Source organism: Heterodontus francisci, chromosome 31, assembly GCF_036365525.1.
Source record: "Heterodontus francisci isolate sHetFra1 chromosome 31, sHetFra1.hap1, whole genome shotgun sequence".
Lineage (NCBI taxonomy): Eukaryota > Metazoa > Chordata > Chondrichthyes > Heterodontiformes > Heterodontidae > Heterodontus > Heterodontus francisci.
Genome location: NC_090401.1, coordinates 34,850,107 through 34,868,833, shown reverse-complemented (window position 1 = coordinate 34,868,833; position 18,727 = coordinate 34,850,107). Strand labels below are relative to the sequence as shown.

The window sequence follows — 18,727 nt, the reverse complement described above, 5'->3', positions numbered from 1 at the left end:
CCCCTATCTTTAAGTGTTAATTAAGGTTCACAAATATATGTTGTGAAGTCCATATAATGGATTTGGAAGTAATTTTCTCCACTGTTACCTGGCTAAATGTGATCAGAAGAATATACTCCAAGCATTGGGTGCCATTCACTGGCACACCAAGAACTATAAGCTGGTCATAGTGATTTTCCCCTGTCTCAAACTACCATTGTAATAAAATGACTCTGCATTGTTTTGTATCCTCTTAGCCCCATCTTGAGATCAAAACTTGGAGTGTTGGGAGTCAGATATAAATCAGTCATTCTGATATTACAACAGTAATAGGAACATAGCAGGAGTAGGCCATTCAGGCTGATCATCTACCTCAACACCACTTTCCCACACTATCCCCATATCCCTTGATGTCATTAGTATCAAGATATCTATCGATTTCTGTTTTGAACATGCACAATGATTGAGCTCCTCTGGGGTAAAGAATTCCAAAGATTCACCACCCTTAGTGAAGAAATCCCTCCTCATCTCAGTCTTAAATGGCCTTCCCTTTATTCTGAGACCACATCCCCTGGTTCTAGATTCACCAGGCAGGGGAAACATCCTATCTCCATCCACCCTGTCACGCCCTGTAAGAATTTTGTAAGTTTCATTGAGACCACCTCTCATTCTTTGAAACTATAGAGAATACAGGCCCAGTTTCCTCAATCTCTCCTCACAGGACAAACCCACTATCCCAGGGGTTTAGTCTGGTGAACCTCCGTTGCTCTCCCTCTATGGCAAGTATATCTTTCCTTAGCTGAGGAGACTAAAACTTTACACAATATTCCAGGTGTGGTCTCACTAAGGTCTTTACAATTGCAGCAAGACTTCTTTATTCCTGTACTAAAAAAACCCTTGCAATGAAGATTAACATACTATTTGCTTTCCTAATTGCTTGCTGCACCTGCATGACAGCTTTAGTGACTCATGAACAAGGACACCCAGGTCCCTTTTGAAATCAACAAGAATGGTTTGCATTTATATTGTCACACTCACGGAAGGAACAGTGATAAAATATGAAATGAACTGGAGGAATTATGAATTAAGTCATCTGTTGAAATGAGCTACAAAAAATGGACACATTTGTGCAACATGCAAAATGAAGTAGAGGTTAGGTGACCCCCTCCTGTACTGTCAATAAACATGTTTGTCTGTTGAAGACGAAACCCATTATTCACGTCTGAATTAGCTTTGGGGAAAACACATCGAAATAGAAAACAGCCCATTCCATGTTAACAATTCCAGTCTGCAGGAATGGAGGGAACAAAGACTTCTGCAGACAGACTGACTCTGCAGCCAAGGTCAAAATAGTAGATGTGAAATAACACCTATTAATCAAAATGGACCACATTCAGACACCATCATGTAACAATTGTTCCCATATCCTGGAACATTGTATGAATTACCCCAGGGGAAAGAGCCCTTGGTCACCTGCCCGACACATCAACCTGACAAGTTTCTACTTTAAAAGGTATCTCTTTGGCAAGGGAGGGGCAGAACAGTCAGTGAAGGTCTTTTCCAGCCAGAACAGCTGTGAGACAGTTCCAGCTAACATATGAACATATGAATTAGGAGCAGGAGTAGGCCACTTGGCCCCTCGAGCCTGCTCCTCCATTCAATAGGTTCATGGCTGAACTGATTGCTCCACATTTCCACCTACCCCCGATAACCTTCCACCCCCTTGCTCATCAAGAATCCATCTACCTCTGCCTTAAAAATATTCAAGGACTCTGCTTCCACCACCTTTTGAGGAAGAGAATTCCAAAGATTCACAACCCTCTGAGAGAAAAAATTTCTTCCCATCTCTGTCTTAAATGGGTGACCCCTTATTTTTTAAGCAGTGACCCCTATTTCTAGATTGTTCCACAAGGGGAAACATCCTTTCCACATCCACCCTGTCAAGACCCCTCAGGATCTTATATGCTTCAATCAAGTCGCCTCTTACTCTTCTAAATTCCAGCAGATACAAGCCTAGCCTGTCCAATCTTTCCTAGTAATACAGCCCACCCATTCTAGGTATTAGTCTAGTAAACCTTCTCTTTACCGCCTCCAATGCATTTACATCCTTCCTTAAATAAGGAGACCAGTACTGTACACAGTTCTCCAGATGTGGTCTCACCAATGCCCTGTATAGCTGAAGCATAACCTCCCTATTTTTGTCTTCAATTCCCCTTGCGATAAATGATAACATTCTAATAGCTTTCCTAATTTCGTGCTGTACCTGCATAATAACCTTTTGCGATTCATGCACTAGGACACCCAGATTCCTCTGCATCTCAGAGCTCTGCAATCTCTCACCATTTAGATAATGTGCTTCTTTTTTATTCTTCCTGTCAAAGTGGACAACTTTCTCACATTGTATTCCATTTGCCAGGTCTTTGCCCACTCACTTAACCTATCTATATCCCTTTGTAGCCCCCTTATGTCCTCTTCACAAGTTACTTTCCGACCTATCTTTGTGTCATCAGCAAATTTAGCAACGATAAGTTATTTATATAAATTGTAAAAGTTGAGGCCCCAGCACAGATCCCTATGGCATATCACTTATTACATCTTGCCAACCAGAAAATGACCCATTTATGCCTACTCTCTGTTTCCTGTTAGCTAGGCAATCTTCTATCCATGGCAATATGTTACCCCCTACACCATGAGCTTTTATTTTCTGCAATAACCTTTGATGTGGCACCTTATCAAATGCTTTCTGGAAATCTAAGTACAATACATCCACTGGTTCCCCTTTATCCACAGCACATGTAACTCCCTCAAAGAACGCCAATAAATTGGTTCAACATGATTTCCTTTTCACAAATACATGTTGATTCTGCCTGATTACCTTGAATTTTTCGAAATGCCCTGCTATATCGTCTTTAATAATAGCTTCTAACATTTTCCCTAAGACAGATGTTAAGCTAACTAGCCTGTAGTTTCCCGTTTTCTGTCTCCCATTTTGAACAAAGGAGTTACATTCGCTATTTTCCAATCTAATGGAACCTTCCCCAAATCTAGGGAATTTTGGAAAATTAAAACTAACGCATCAACTATCTCACTAGCCACTTCTTTTAACACCCACGGATGAAGTCCATCAGGACCCGGGACTTGTCAGCCCGCAGCTCCAACAATTTGTTCAGTACCACTTCCCTGGTGATTGTAATTTTGAGTTCCTCCCTCACTTCCATTTCCTAACTTACAGCTAATACTGGGAAGTTACTTGTATCCTCAATAGTGAAGACCAATGCAAAATATCTGTTCGGTTCATCTGCCATCTCCTTCTTATCCATTATTAATTCCCCAGACTCACTTTCTATAGGACCAATGCTCACTTTGTTAACTCTTTTCTTTTTAAAATATCGATAGAAACTCTTACTATCTGTCTTTATAATTCTAGCTAGCTTTCTCTCGTACTCTAATTTTACCTTCCTTATCAATCTTTTAGTCACTCTTTGCTGTTTTTTATATTCTGTCCAATCTTCTGACTTGCCTCCCATCTTTGTGCAAATATAGGCTTTTTCTTTAAATTTGATATTATCTTTAACTGTTTTAGTTAACCACAGATGGCGAGTCGCACCTTGGAATTTTTCTTTCTCGTTGAAATGTATCTATTCTGTGTATTTTGAAATATCCCCTTAAATGTCTGCCACTGCAACTCTATTGACCTACCCCTTAACCTAAATTTTCAGTTCACTTTAGCTCGCTCTGCTTTCATGCCCTCATAATGATCAGTGAAGACAAATGTAGGTCCCTTACAGTAAGAAACAGGGGAAATTATAATGGGAAACAAAGAAATGGCAGAACAATTAAACACATACACACACACACACACACACACACAAACACAAGAAATGCTGGATTCACTCAGCAGGTCTGGCAGCATCTGTGGAAAGAGAAGCAGAGTTAACGTTTCGGGTCAGTGACCCTTCTTCGGAACACATACTTTGGTTCTGTCTTCACAAACGAGAACACAAATAACCTCCCAGAAATGTTAGGGAACCAAGGGTCCAATTAGAGGGAGGAACTGAAGGAAAAAAAATAGTGCTAGGGAAATTAATGGGGTTAAAGGCTGACAGATCCCCAGGGCCTGATAATCTACATCCCAGAGTACTAAAGGAAGTAGCCCTGGAAATAGTGGATGCACTGGTGGTCATCTTTCAAAATTCTATAGACTCTGGAGCAGTTCCTACAAATTGGAGGGTGACAAATGTAACCCCACTATTTAAAAAAAAGAGGGAGAGAAAAAGCAGGGAATTACAGACCAGTTAGCCTTACATCAGTAGTGGGGAAAATGTCTATTATAAAGGATGTGATAGCAGAACACCTGGAAAGCATAAACGTGATTGGGCAAAGTCAGCATGGGTTTATGAAAGGGAAATCTACTGGACTTTTTTGAGTTTGTAACTAGTAGAATAGATAAGGAAGAACCAGTAAATGTGGTGTATTTGGATTTTCAGAAGGCTTTTGATAAGGTCCCACATAAAAGGTTAATGTTCAGAATTAAAGCACATGGGATTAAGGGTAATATACTGGCATGGATTGAGAATTGGTTGACAGACAGGAAACAGAGAGTAGGAATAAATGGTTCTTTTTCCGGGTGGCAGGCAGTGACTAGTGGGGTACTACAGGGATTACCACTAGTTCCGTTACTATTTTAAATGTTAGGATTAGAATGGCCCTTAATCACTTACCAGATACTCACCAAACAGGTAGCTTCTTCCCAAACCAATCACCTACCTGCTTGCCTGTGATGTCACAGCTTACCAGGTACTCACCAAACAGCTCCTTCCCTTGCACCGAAGCAAGAACCAAATACTGGAGGGTTAAGAGTACATAAAAAAAAGGAAAAATGGAGCACCTCTGCCCCCTTCACTGAATTTGAATCTCCACACTCAGCTTTTAATCTGCACTCGGTGAGTCTAACAGACGATATCAATGATAATAAAGCTTTGCCAATGCTAATAAACCTTACTATTATAAGTAAACCTTACAAATACTGATAAACCCGAATAATACTTACAATACAGCTTATGTATTGAGTTGTTCTAATTTGAACAAATACATTCACTACTGGTCTCTCAGTCAATTATAAATTATAAAATTTGCTTTAGTTTTTAGTTTATATACCATTAAATCAATCAAGTGATATGCCTTGTTTGATTTAAATTAAATTAAAAGCTTACCTGTATACTCACTGCGGCGGCTCTCTGTTTCCCTGCTCTCACTGTCAATTGTGACATCACACGGATGTCAATTTTTGATTTATCCCTGCTCTGCTCCCGCTGTGCTCCTTTCTCTCTGTCTGTCTCCGGTCTCCGACTCTGGGCTTTTTGCGCACACTTTAAACCTCCGCTTCTGCCGTGCTCCTCTCTGTCTTGCTCTGTCTCCAACTCTGGACTTTTGCGCGCTTTTTACACCTCTGCTCCCGCCGTGCTCCTCTCTTTCTCTCTCGCTCTGTCTCAGTAGGAGCCCTGCTGATAACATTTTTTTAAACTACTGCAGCAGAGAAATTGCAAGGTGGCATTGGAACTCCCCATCTGCAAGACAATTCATCCTTTTCAAGACAACGAACATTCAGGCCTGCACCATTGAAAGATTTCCTCTAAAAGCTTCTAAAGGTTTTTCAAAACATCAAACTCTTCAACAATTGGACTCTAAGTGCACGCTACCATTCTACTCTCTATCTTCTCTTGTGAGTGTGTGTGTGAATGTGAGTCAGTGAAGTCACAAATATTTTTCAGTTATTGTATAAAAATAAATATTTATCTTTTTTAATCTATGAGAAAACCTGTTGTTTATCTGATCCTTAAAACACTCAGGGACTAAAACATTATTTTTTTTAAAACACTATCTGCAGTCAGTTGAGGTGAAAAGTGGAAGTCACCTACACCACTTACCATCTGTCCGTAACAATATAGCGCCTTTCACAACCTTGGGCATCCCAATGCGCTTTACAGCCAATTAAGTACTTTTGAAGTGACATCACTGTTGTAATGTAGAAAACGCGGCGTCCAATCTTTATGCACAGCAAGGTCCCACAAAGAGAAATGTGATAATGACCAAATAATCTGTTTTAGTGATGTTGGTTGAGATTTCAATATTGGCCAGAAGAACTGCACTGCTCTTTGAATAGTGCAATGGAACCTTTTACGTTCACCTGAGAAGGCAGACATCTCATCTGAAAGATGGCACTTCCCATAGTACAGCACTTCCTCAGTACTGCACTGTCAAACTAGATTTTGTGTTCAACACCGTGAAGTGGGATTTGAACGCTCAACCTTCTTCCTCGGAGAGAGTACTATCACCTGCCTCTGTCTTAATGCAAGTCCTTTTTCTCAGTATTTTGGAGCTCTCTGTGGTTAATGCAGAAAACAATAGAGCAACAATACAGCATTGCATAGCTAGGAGGTCAGGAATTTCAGTACTGATTATTCTGCATGAAGATTGAGACCTGTGGTTTTACTCTATTGGTTTAAATGTGTAGTGCTAAGGGTGCAGTGAATTACAGTGCTGACCTTTCTGCTCAGGGACTTGGGTTTGAATGCACTTACCTTTATGCAGAAAAGTCTTCTCTCTGACAGCTACAAAGATCTTAAATTAAATGCGCTTGTGGAATTGTGATTAAGTCATAGTTGCAGAAGTCATTTAGGACTTGATCTCTAATACTAAATTGAAGAGCTTAGTGGTGTTTCAATAGGTAATTAAAAATATTTATCCTTGTAGATGAAAATTAATATTTTTACTCCATTGCAATACTTCTAATTCCCATTCAGAATGCTTCTGAGATGGGTTAATGCCTAACGAGTTCTCCAAGTATGAGTGGATGTGATCATTAGGGCAACTGATTGTGGTATATTTTAGTAATTAGGATTACATGTTATTTTTCCAGCACAGTTTCTCAGCTGTAATCCATTTTGCGGGGTTGAAGGCTGTCGGAGAGTCTGTCCAGATGTCTCTTTATTACAAAGTCAACCTGACAGGAATGATTAAACTGCTGGAGGTGAGTGTGCTGAGTCAGGAAGGTGATGATCAATTGATCTGTAAAATAAGCATCTGTGAGGGAAATGAGAGCATTGTGTTCAAGGTTGTAGTCCTTCCACTTCATTACCCATTGACAATAAAGGTGTCAGTAAGAAATTAGTTAGTTCCAGCTGCCAGATAAAATCTAGACTTTGAGCATTGTTCAGTTCACGGTATATGATTTTCCCCCTCTCTTCAGAAGGTACTGACCCATGTTAGGATAGAGGTACAGATAACTCTGATACCTTGTCAATAGTCATTATTCCTTGTATATGAACGTACATACGAACATATGAATTAGGAGCAGGAGTAGGCCATTTGACCCCTCGAGCCTGCTCTGCCATTTGATAAGATCATGGCTGATCTGATTGCGACCTGAATTCTACTTTCCTGTTTATCTACTATAACCTTTGACTCCCTTGTCAATCAAGAATCTATATAACTCAGCCTTAAAAATATTCAATGACCCCTAATTTTAAAAATGTGTTCCCTAGTTCTGTCTCTCCCTTAAGGGGTAACATCCTCTCAGCATCCACCCTGTCAAGTCCCCTCAGGATCTTCCCATTTTCAATAAGATCACCTCTCATTCTTCTAAACTCCAAAGGATACAGGCCCAACCTGTCCAATCTTCACTCATAAGATAATTCCTTCATCCCAGGAATCAGTCGAGTGAAGCTTCTCTGAACTGCTTCGACTGCAATTATATCCTTTCTTAAGTTAGGAAACCAAAACTGGACGCAGTACTCCAGATGTGGTCTCACCAATACACTGTATAACAGCAGCAAAACTTCCCTACTTTTACATTCCATTCCCCTTGCAATAAATGACAACATTCCATTTGCCTTCCTAACCACTTGGTATACCTGCATACTAACTTTTTGTGAATCATATCAGGAGACCCAAATCCCTCTGTACCGCAATCTCCCTCCATTTAAATAGTATACTGCTTTTCTATTCTTCCTGTCAACGTGGACATGTTCACATTTTTCCACATTATACTCCATCTACCAAATTTTTGCCCACTCGCTTAACCTACCTATAATGTCCTTTAGGGAAGGAAGTCTTCTGTCCTTACCTGGTCTGGCCTACATGTGACTCCAGACCCACAGCAATGTGGTTGACTTAAATGGCCGAGCAAGCCACTCAGTTGTATCTAACCACTACAAAGTCAATAAGGAATGAAACCGGACGGACCACCCGGCATCGACCTAAGCACCGGAGTCCTTTTTACTAACATCTGGGGGTTTGTGCCAAATTGGGAGAGCTGTCCCACAGACTAGTCAAGCAACAGCCTGACATAGTCATACTTACTGAATCATACCTTACAGACAATGTCCCAGACACCGCCATCACCATCCCCGGGTATGTCCGTCCCAACGGCAGGACAGACCCAGCAGAGGTGGTGGCACAGTGGTATACTGTCGGGAGGAAGTTACCCCGGGAGTCCTCAACATCGACTCCAGACCCCATGAAGTCTCATGACATAAGGTCAAACATGGGCAAGGAAACCTCCTGCTGATTACCACCTACCACCACCCCCCCACCCCCCAAACTCCCTCAGCTGATGAAACAGAACTCCTCCAAGTTGAAAAGCACTGAGGGTGGCAAGGGCACAGAATGTGCTCTGGGTGGGAGACTTCAATGTCCATCACCCAGAGTGGTTCAGTAGCACCGCTACTGACCGAGCCGGCCGAGTCCTAAAGGACACTGCTGCTAGACTGGGTCTGCGGCAGGCGGTGAGGAAACCAAGTGGGAAAAATATACTTGACTTCGTCCTCACCAATCTGCCTGCCGCAGATGCATCTGTCCATGACAATATTGGTAGGAGTGACCACCACACAGTCCTTGTGGAGACAAAGTCCCGGCTTCACATTGAGGATACCCTTCATCGTGTTATGTGGCACTACCACCGTGTGAAATGGGATAGATTTTGAAGAGATCTAGCAATGCAAACTGGGCATCCACGAGGCGCTGTGGGCCATCAGCAGCAGCAGAATTGTACTCAACCACAATCTGTAATCTCATGGCCCGGCATATCCCCCACTCTACCATTACCATCAAGCTGGGTTCAATGAAGAGTGCAGGAGGGCATGCCAGGAGTAGCACCAGGCATACCTCAAAATGAGGCGTCAACCTGGTGAAGCTACAACACAGGACTATATGCATGCCAAACAGCGTAAGCAGCATGCGATAGACAGAGCTAAGCGATCCCATAACCAACGGATTAGATTGAAGCTCTGCAGTCCTGTCACATCCAGTCGTGAATGGGGGTGGACAATTAAACAACTAACTACAGGAGGTGGCTCCACAAATATCCCCATCCTCAATGATGGGGGAGCCCAGCACATCAGTGCAAAAGATAAGGCTGAAGCATTTGCAACAATCTTCTGCCAGAAATGCCGAGCGGATGATCCATCTTGGCCTCCTCCTGAAGTCCCCAGCATCACAGATGCCAGACTTCAGCCAATACAATTCACTCCACGTGATGTCAAGAAACAATTGAAGGCACTGGATACAGCAAAGGCTATGGGCCCTGACAACATTCTGGCAATAGTACTGAAGACCTGTGCTCCAGAACTTGCTGCGCCCCTAGCCAAGCTGTTCCAGTACAGCTACAACACTGGCATCTACCTGGCAATGTGGAAAATTGCCCAGGTATGTCCTATACACAAAAGGCAGGACAAATCCAACCCGGCCAATTACCACCCCATCAGTCTACTGTCAATCGTCAGTAAAGTGATGGAAGGTGTCGTCAACAGTGCTATCAAGCGGCACTTGCTTAGCAATAACCTGCTCAGTGACACTCAGTTTGGGCTCCGCCAGGGCCACTCAGCTCCTGACCTCATTACAACCTTGGTTTAAACATGGAAAAAAGAGCTGAACTCCAGAGGTGAGGTGAGAGTGACTGCCTTGACTGAGTATGGCATCCAGGAGCCCTAGGAAAACTGGAGTCAATGGGAATTGGGGGAAAACTCTCCACTGGCTGGAGTCATACCTAGCGCAAAGGAAGATGGTTGTGGTTGTTGGAGATCAATCATCTCAGCTCCAAGACATTGCTGATGATTGCACCATGTTCAGCACCATTCGCAACTCCTCAGATACTGAAGTAGTCCGTGTAGAAATGCAGCAAGACCTAGACAATATCCAGGCTTGGGCTGATAAGTGGCATGTAACATTCATGCCACACATGTGCCAGGCAATGACCATCTCCAACAAGAGAGAATCTAACCATCTCCCATTGAGATTCAATGGCATTACGATCACTGAATCCCCCACTAACATCCTAAGGGTTACCATTGACCAGAAACTGAACTGGAGTGGCAATATAAATACTGTGGCTACAAGAGTAGGTCAGATGCTAGGAATCCTGCGGCGAGTAACTCACCTCCTGACTCCCCAAAGCCTGTTTACCATCTACAAGGCGCAAGTCAGGAGTGTGATGGAATACTCTCCATCTGCCTGGATGGGTGCAGCTCTGACAACAATCAAGAAGCTCGACACCATCCAGGACAAAGCAGCTTGCTCAATTGGCACCCCATCCACATTCACTCCCTCCACCACTGACGCACTGTGGCAGCAGTGTGTACCATCTACAAGATGCACTGCAGCAACGCACCATAGATCTTTCGACAGCACCTTCCAAACCCATGACCTCTACCACCTGGAAGGACAAGGGCAACAGATGCATGGGAGCAGCACCATCTGCAAGTTCCCCTCCAAGCACACACCATCCTGACTTGTTACTATATCGCTGTTCCTTCACTATCGCTGGGTCAAAATCCTGGAACTCCCTTCCCAACAGCACTGTTGGTGTACCTACCCCACATGGACTGCAGCAATTCAAGAAGGCAGCTCACCACCACCTTCTCAAGGGCAATTAGGGATGGGCAATAAATGCTGGCATAGCCAGCAATGCCCACATCCCATGAACGAATAAAAAAAATCCCTATGCAGACTATGTCCTCTTCACAACCTACTCTCCTACCTATCTTTGTGTCATCAGCAAATTTAGCAACTCTATTCAGTCCCTTCATCCAAATAATTGATATAGATTGTAAATTGTTGAGGCCCCAGCACTTATCCCAGTGGCACTCCACTAGTTACAGTTTGCCAACCTGAAATGCCCTATTTATCCCTACTGTCTGCTTCCTGTTAGCTAACCAATCCTCTATCCTTGTTACCCCCTACACCATGAGCTCTTTGATGTGGTAACTTATCAAATGCCTTTTGGAAATCCAAGTACACCACATCTACAGGCTCCCCTTTATCCACCTTGCTTGTTACTTCCTCAAAGAACTCCAATAAATTAGTTAAACATGATTTCCCTTTCACAAAATCAGGCTGGCTCTGCCTGATTGCATGAGGAGTTTCTAAGTGCCCTGCTATAACCTCCTTCATAATAGATTCTAGCATTTTCCCCATGACAGATGTTAGGCTAACAGGCTTGTATTTTCCTGCTTTCTGTCTTTCTCCTTTCTTGAAAAGAGTCGTTACATTCGTGATTTTCCAATCTGATGAGACCTTTCCAGAATCTAAGGAATTTTGGAAAATTACAACCAATGCATCGACTATCTCTGCAGCCACGTCTTTTAAGACCCTAGCATGCAGGCCATCAGGTCCTAGGGACTTGTCAGCCTTTAGTTCTAATAGTTTTCTCAGTACCCTTTCCTGGTGACAGTAATTGTTATAAGTTCCTCCCTCCCCTTCACCTCTTGATTTACAAGTACTCCTTGGATGTTACTTGTGCCTTCTACAGTGAAGACAGACACAATATCTGTTCAACGCTTCCACCATTTCCTTATTTCCCCGGATTCACTTCTAGAGGACCAATGCTCACTTAAGTTACTCTTCTACTTTTAAATAGAAACTCTTACGATCCATTTTTATATTTCTAGCTGGCTTTCTCTTATACTCTTAATTTCTCCCTCATCATTTTTTGAACCCAGACAGCAGGTGCTCACAAGCTATTTGACACAACGGAGGGGGACAATGATTATACATGAGCCTAACCCAATCCTAAGACAGTGTTCACATACAAGCACTTTCCAGCGAGACTTACTGAAAACTAATGAGCAGAAACCCCAACTGACTTCTTACTCCTCACACCCTGCCTCCTGTAAGGACTCCATTCCATTTTTCCAGTTTCTCCATCTCCGACACATCTGCTCTGATGATGCAACCTTCCACAACAGCGTTTCTGATATGTCTTCCTTTTTCCCCAACCGAGGAATCCCCCCCACGTGGTTGACAGTGTCAGGCCCATTTCCCGTACCTCTACCCTCACCCCTTCCCCTCTCAGAACCGCGTCAGGGTTCCCCTTGTCTTCACTTTCCACTCCACCAGCCTCCACATCCAAAGGATCATCCTCCGCCATTTCTGCCATGTCCAGTGTGATGCCACTACCAAACGCATCTTTCCCTTGCCTCTCTGTCAGCATTCTGAAGGAATCGTTCCCTCCGAGACACCCTGGTCCACTCCTCCATTACCCGACACCTTGTCGCTCTCCCACAGTGCCTTCCCCTGCAATCGCAGGAGGTGTAATACCTGCACTTTTACCTCCTCATTCCTCACTATCCAAGGCCCCAAACACTCCTTTCAGATGAAGCAACGATTTACTTGTACTTCTTTCAATTTCGTATACTGTATTCACTGCTCACAATGCAGTCTCCTCTACATTGGGGAGACCAAATGCAGATTGGGTGACCACTTTGCGGAACACCTCAGCTCAGTCCGAAAACATGATCCCGAGTTTCCTGTCACTTGCCATTTCAGCAGCACCCCCCCCTCTTATGCCCACATCTCTGTCCTGGGATTGCTGCAGTGTTTCAATGAACATCAACGCAAGCTTGAGAACAGCATCTCATTTACCAATTAGGCACGCTACAGCCTACCAGACTGAACAGAGTTCAATAATTTCAGAGCAAAGTCCCCCTTTTTTTAAGTTTTACTTTGTATTTTTTTATTGTATTTCATCATTACACTTTTTTTTAACCATGTGCCTGCCCACTTTTTTTTCATGTTTTTGCATGTGGCTAGGGCTTTCATTATTCTGTCATTTAACACCCTCTCTGCTCTAACGCTTTGTATCTCACCACTCCATTAACACACTCTTTGTTTTTGCCCCATGACCTCCTTGCCAGCTATTCTCTGTAACCCTCTGTCCTATCAACACCTTCCCATTTGTTCTCTTTTGCCCCACCCCCACTTTATTTGCTTAAAACCCATTACATTTCTAACCGGTGCCAGTTCTGATGAAAGGTCTCTGACCTGAAACGTTAACTTTGCTTCTCTCTCCACTGATGCTGCCAGACCTGCTGAGTATTTCCAGCACTTTTTTGGTTTTATTAGGACTTATTTCATTCATCCCCACTCCTTCAGCCAAGAGTGTTGAAACTAAATATAACACCTCCACCATTTCCCTAGCTATTAAATGGCATTAGATGACCTGTTTGTCAGCTTTTCTGAGTTTTTGAATGGTTTATGCTTTTTTTGCTGCTTTAGACCATGAGAGAACATGATGTCAAGGACATTGTATTCAGCAGTTCAGAAACTGTATGCGGAGATCCTGTTTACCTGCCGATAGATGAAGCACATCCTGTTGGCAAATGTTCGAATCCCTATGGAAAAACAAAGTACTTTGCAGAAGAAATAATCAAGGATCTCTGCTATGCAGAAAAGGTATTTCATTCCATCCTAAGTGATTAGTGTGATATCACTAACAGTTTGTAACCTTATACATCACAGGAAATGATGTCATCCAACGTGTTAGAGCAGTTGGAGATGCGTTAGTCACCTCATCACAGGCATATGATAGAGCTTTCTTGTAAATTTCTTACTTCACAATAATGAAACCTCAATTTAATTACCTTTCAACTCAAGGTCGTCTGGTACCTTATTGCTGAAGAAAGCAATAACATAATTAGCTGCCATTTTAAATTGTTAAGCTGTAAGCAGACTGTATACAAGTTTGTTGAAAGCATCTGCAACAGTGTCAGAGTTAATGGGCCACATATTGCTGTCAAAATAACTGAGGTTAATGGCATTTGGCATTATTTATATTCAATAGTACAGATGAGGGGCAGATATACAGTTAAACTCAAATACCAAAATTGCTGTCCGTGTTGCACCGCTGTTCTTGACGGCATCTTGCTGTCTGCCTCACCATTACAATGCATTGAATGACATGAAGTTGCCTTATGTGTGTGTTAAACATGAACTAAACCTACTGCAACTATTTAGAGCTAGTAATTATAAGTGCAAGTACCCTTTAAATGGTGTGATAAGTGTTGATGACTTCCAATCAGTCTTCTGCTGTATATTTCCCAATCCTTAAATCTCATTGATGAAGGAGATACTCTGTTGGTTGCCTCATTCACTCAGATGCCTGGTTTCCCCCATTCTTACTTACAGCAATTTAATATATTTTGAGCTCAAGGGTACAGAGGCAAGTCTAACTGATAATAGACACTATTAGACACCCTACTACAGAAAAATCTGTCCCATTCTGTTTATCGAAAATTTTAGGAATTGTACAGAAATCATTTTTTCTAAGTGCAAAAATGAATTGCTGTTTTGATTTTTCAAATTAGGCAACACCTGTGCAAGGTTGATAAGTACCTGGTTCTCAGATACTCTTGAATCTGTAGTTTATGATTAACAAATTATTGTCCATTCAGGATTGGAATGCAGTTCTTCCTCGCTACTTCAATCCTGCTGGGGCACATGAATCAGGAAAAATTGGTGAAGATCCCCAGGGTGTTTCCAACAATCTGATGCCAAACATTGCACAAGTAGGTAATGATTTTAAAGAAAAGTTCAATACAGGACGTAATGGGTATAGGAACTGTTTACGGTGTACGATGTGCTTTGTTATGATGCACAATGCTCGATACCCTAAAATACGGAATGAAATGGTCTGGTTTGCTAGCTTGTCTCACCCCGGCTGAACCAAATAAACATCAACTCATAAAAGCAGCCTGACTATGGTATGCTCATTTGTTAATTTTCTTTCCTTAAGCCCTGCACCTGCTCTTCTGCAGGGGGAGGGGTGCTGCTTCTAGACCTCTGCTAATTGCCTTCTGAGTGAACATTTGGTTAAAGCTCAAAGCTGATGACATCTGCAGCTTATTCTGCACCTCAAGCTGAGTGAGGTGGCAGATGTTATCAAGTCTCACGCCATGACACTTTCATTTGCTGCACTCCAGCACATTTGGTAACTGCCCAGATTTTGATGAAAAAGTAATATCTGAATGATGCACGTCATTAGTGTGTAAATCAGCCAGAAACTGTGGAAATGTAGAGATACCCAGTGAATTACGAATCCTAACTTGCACCAAATCCCGTTCACCTATCACCCCTTAGCTCCTGATCCAGCAACACCTCAATTTTAAAATTTGCATCTTTGTTTTCTAATCCCTCCATGGCCTCAGCACGCCTCCAATTCTGGCCGAGTATACATCCCTTAATCATTCCAACATTGGTGACCATGCTTTCAGTTGCCTAGGCCTGAAACTTGAATTTCCTCTGTAAATCTATCTCTGCCTCCGAAGCTTTTCCTTTAAGATGCCCCTCACAACCTATCTCTTTATCCAAGCTTTTGGTCACCTGTCCTAATATCTCATGTCGTTCAGTGCCAAATTTTGTTTGATAATGTACCTGCGAAGCACCATTTTACAACATTAAAGGTGATATATAAATGCAATTTGCTGTTGCTATTGAATTGTCACACGTTGCTGGCTGTTGAGGTATTCCATTAGCTTTACAAATAATAGCGCATTAAACTTGCCAGTTATGACTAGTAATTATCAGCCTAAATACTCTTAATGTGATAATTGTTCTTGACTGCCAATCAACTCCCCTTGCCCAGAAAGTAATTAATTATAAGTGGAATCTCATTCCTTCAGGTTGTGAATTGTTCCAGATTTTGCTTCTTTTCCCTCCCTCTCAATCCAATCTTTCATTCTATTTCTTTCATTGAATTCACCCACTCAAATCCACCCTCTTCAGTCCTTCTTCCTCTGTACATTTCTTGATATTTTAATTGCATTGGTTAAGGAGATACACGTTTGGCATTTTGTTCACCAAGGCCCCACATGGCCTGTTGTCCTCGCTGCACCATTATCAGCTCGCTCTTCATGCAACTTTGTGGGGAAAAAAATGTTTAAAACTTAAAAGTGCATGAACAAGTGTAAGTAACAGGGAATGCCACGAAATTGGCTGCTCCAGCATAATCTAGGTCAACGTGTTTATACAATTATAGGTCAGCTGTAATCTACCTGAACAGGAAAAGTTTTAATCTTTCAGTAACAACTGCATCATGGATGTTGCTAAATGTTTGATTTCCTTCTCAGGTTGCTATTGGACGTCAGCAGTGCCTGAGTGTTTTTGGAAATGACTATGAGACATGTGATGGCACAGGTAAGATCAATCTCCCTTGTCCATCATTCAGTTTTACACATGATCATGGCGGCTGGTGCTCCAACACACTATGGTGTACGACATTATGTACACAGTGTCACCAAGGGGTTGACAAGGTCCACAGACCTAAACATATTGTACATAACATTAAGTATTAAAGACAGTGCTGAGTTGCACGCAATTATCTTTTTGGAGAATTTGTAATCCCGTACACATCTGCAGTGGTTAATTTCAGTTCTATCTTTCCTGTTTAGTGCAAATTACACTTGTTTTACAGCAGTTTTTGTGTTCTAACATATGCATATGAGCTCCACAGGAAATATCAATATGGAAATCTAATGTAATTCAGGAAATTCCAGCCAATAGTGGGGTGAAGTTTCCACTTTGCCTGCAATCAATCGGGGCACAGATTGTGTTAGTTTTCGGAATTGAATTTTTTGCTCAAGTTTCTGCTCAAACTCATTTGCATAGTGCTGAATGTAAAATCTTCCATGTACCAGCACAATCAGGCAGTGTTTTAGAACGTAATTTTTTTTTTCCTTGCATTAAAAATATTCCTTCCTATATATGACTGGTAACCTGGTGCAATTTTAATAGTACAGCTGAAAATGGGCTTATCACAAAAAATAAGCATTTTTAATAAACTTGTCTAGTCCACCTGCTGTGAGTAACCTAAGTAAATGAAAATGACTTTTAAAAAAAAAACTACAGAACCATTTACTAGTTTCATTGTTTTCTTTTTAGTAAATTAAAAAAATGTAAAAGCTTTGAAAACCTGGAGTCCTTGAATCTAAAAAGAAAGCTGAATTTTAAGAGCTTCCTCAAAGCTCTTCCTCCACAAATGGACATAATTAGCAGAAACTTGCAATGGTAATTAATTTATTCTTGGGGAGGAGCCATCTTCAAGCATATGATTTAATTTATTTTAAACTAGCACAATTTTGGGCAGATTGCACCACCAGCGGAAACTCTACCCATTAAGTCTTAATAATGTTGTGTATTGTGGCAGAAAGAGAGTTGTTTTTGGATTTGAATGTACATGATTACAGGTAAATAAGTGTTTTAGAACGTAATTGTTTTTTTTCCTTGCATTAAAAATGTGTTGCTGTTTAGGTGTCAGGGATTACATTTATGTTGTGGATCTTGCAAGGGGACATGTTGCTGCACTGAAGAAGCTTAGAGAGGTGTAGCTGCAAGGTTAGTCTGCAATATTCCTTCTGCTGCCTTTTACCCTCAAGTTCCATGTTTCACTTCTATATCTTTTTACCACCCTCCTCCTATTCTCCCCAAGACCTTTTCAGCACTACATAATTTACACTAGGACTATCTGTCCTTACAATAACCAGTTATATGACTCTCTTCGGTCAGGTGTACAATCTCAGTACTGGAACTGGTTACTCTGTTCTACAATTGGTGAAAGCAATGGAGAAAGCTTCCGGGAGACAGGCAAGTGTCGGCATTATTTAACACTTTGCTTGGCTGAGGATCAATTAAACCAAATTAATTGATTCATGTATGAATCACAAATTAACAGACAAAATGTTAGTTTTCTCCTCCCTATCTTTTGCAGATTAAATATCAGATTGTTCCACGGAGAGAAGGAGATATTGCTTCCTGTTACGCCAATCCAGCTCTTGCAGAGAAGGAGCTTGGATGGAAGGCACAATTTGGGATTGATGAGATGTGTCAGCAATGTAATAAAACGTTGGGGGTTTAATGTAATTTTGATGCTTTACATTGAAGCAACATTTAAATTTAAATGGGACAGGTAACTGAACTACATGCTACTCTTTCGCCTCAATTTTACAGTTTGAAATCTAATACATGAAGTTTTAATGCCGTTAGAAGTTAAAATATTGCATTTTTATGCTGAATATAGTGTCTGAATCATTACTGTACTATAGCTAAATGCTGGAATATATACAGAGTTTTAAAAACAATGCTCTTTGTATTTTAGGTCAAGATTTGTGGTATTGGCAGTCCCAGAATCCTTATGGACTCAAAGAATGAAACACCCAAGACAACATCAAACAGTTTTATGAATAAAAAGTGTTTAAATATTTTACAGAAATGCTTCAGTAGCAGCCCAGTCTGTAGATCACCAGTGGTAGAACACAAAGCTATGTTATTCCTGTCTGACTTTGTCAGTGGGATAAAAATACAAAGTAGTTGCTTAGATTGCTTGGTACCCGTTCTGGTGGAGGATGGGATGAAGGAAAACTACAATCAGAGCACAAAACTACATATGAATGTCTCAAAACACAACAGCTCTGTGATCTGA

At 41.6% G+C, this 18,727-nt stretch overlaps 1 pseudogene; it reads left to right on the top strand.

The window, feature by feature from the left end:
* Nucleotides 1–18,727, top strand: part of LOC137347039 (UDP-glucose 4-epimerase-like) — a 30,090-nt pseudogene extending 11,363 nt beyond the window's left edge.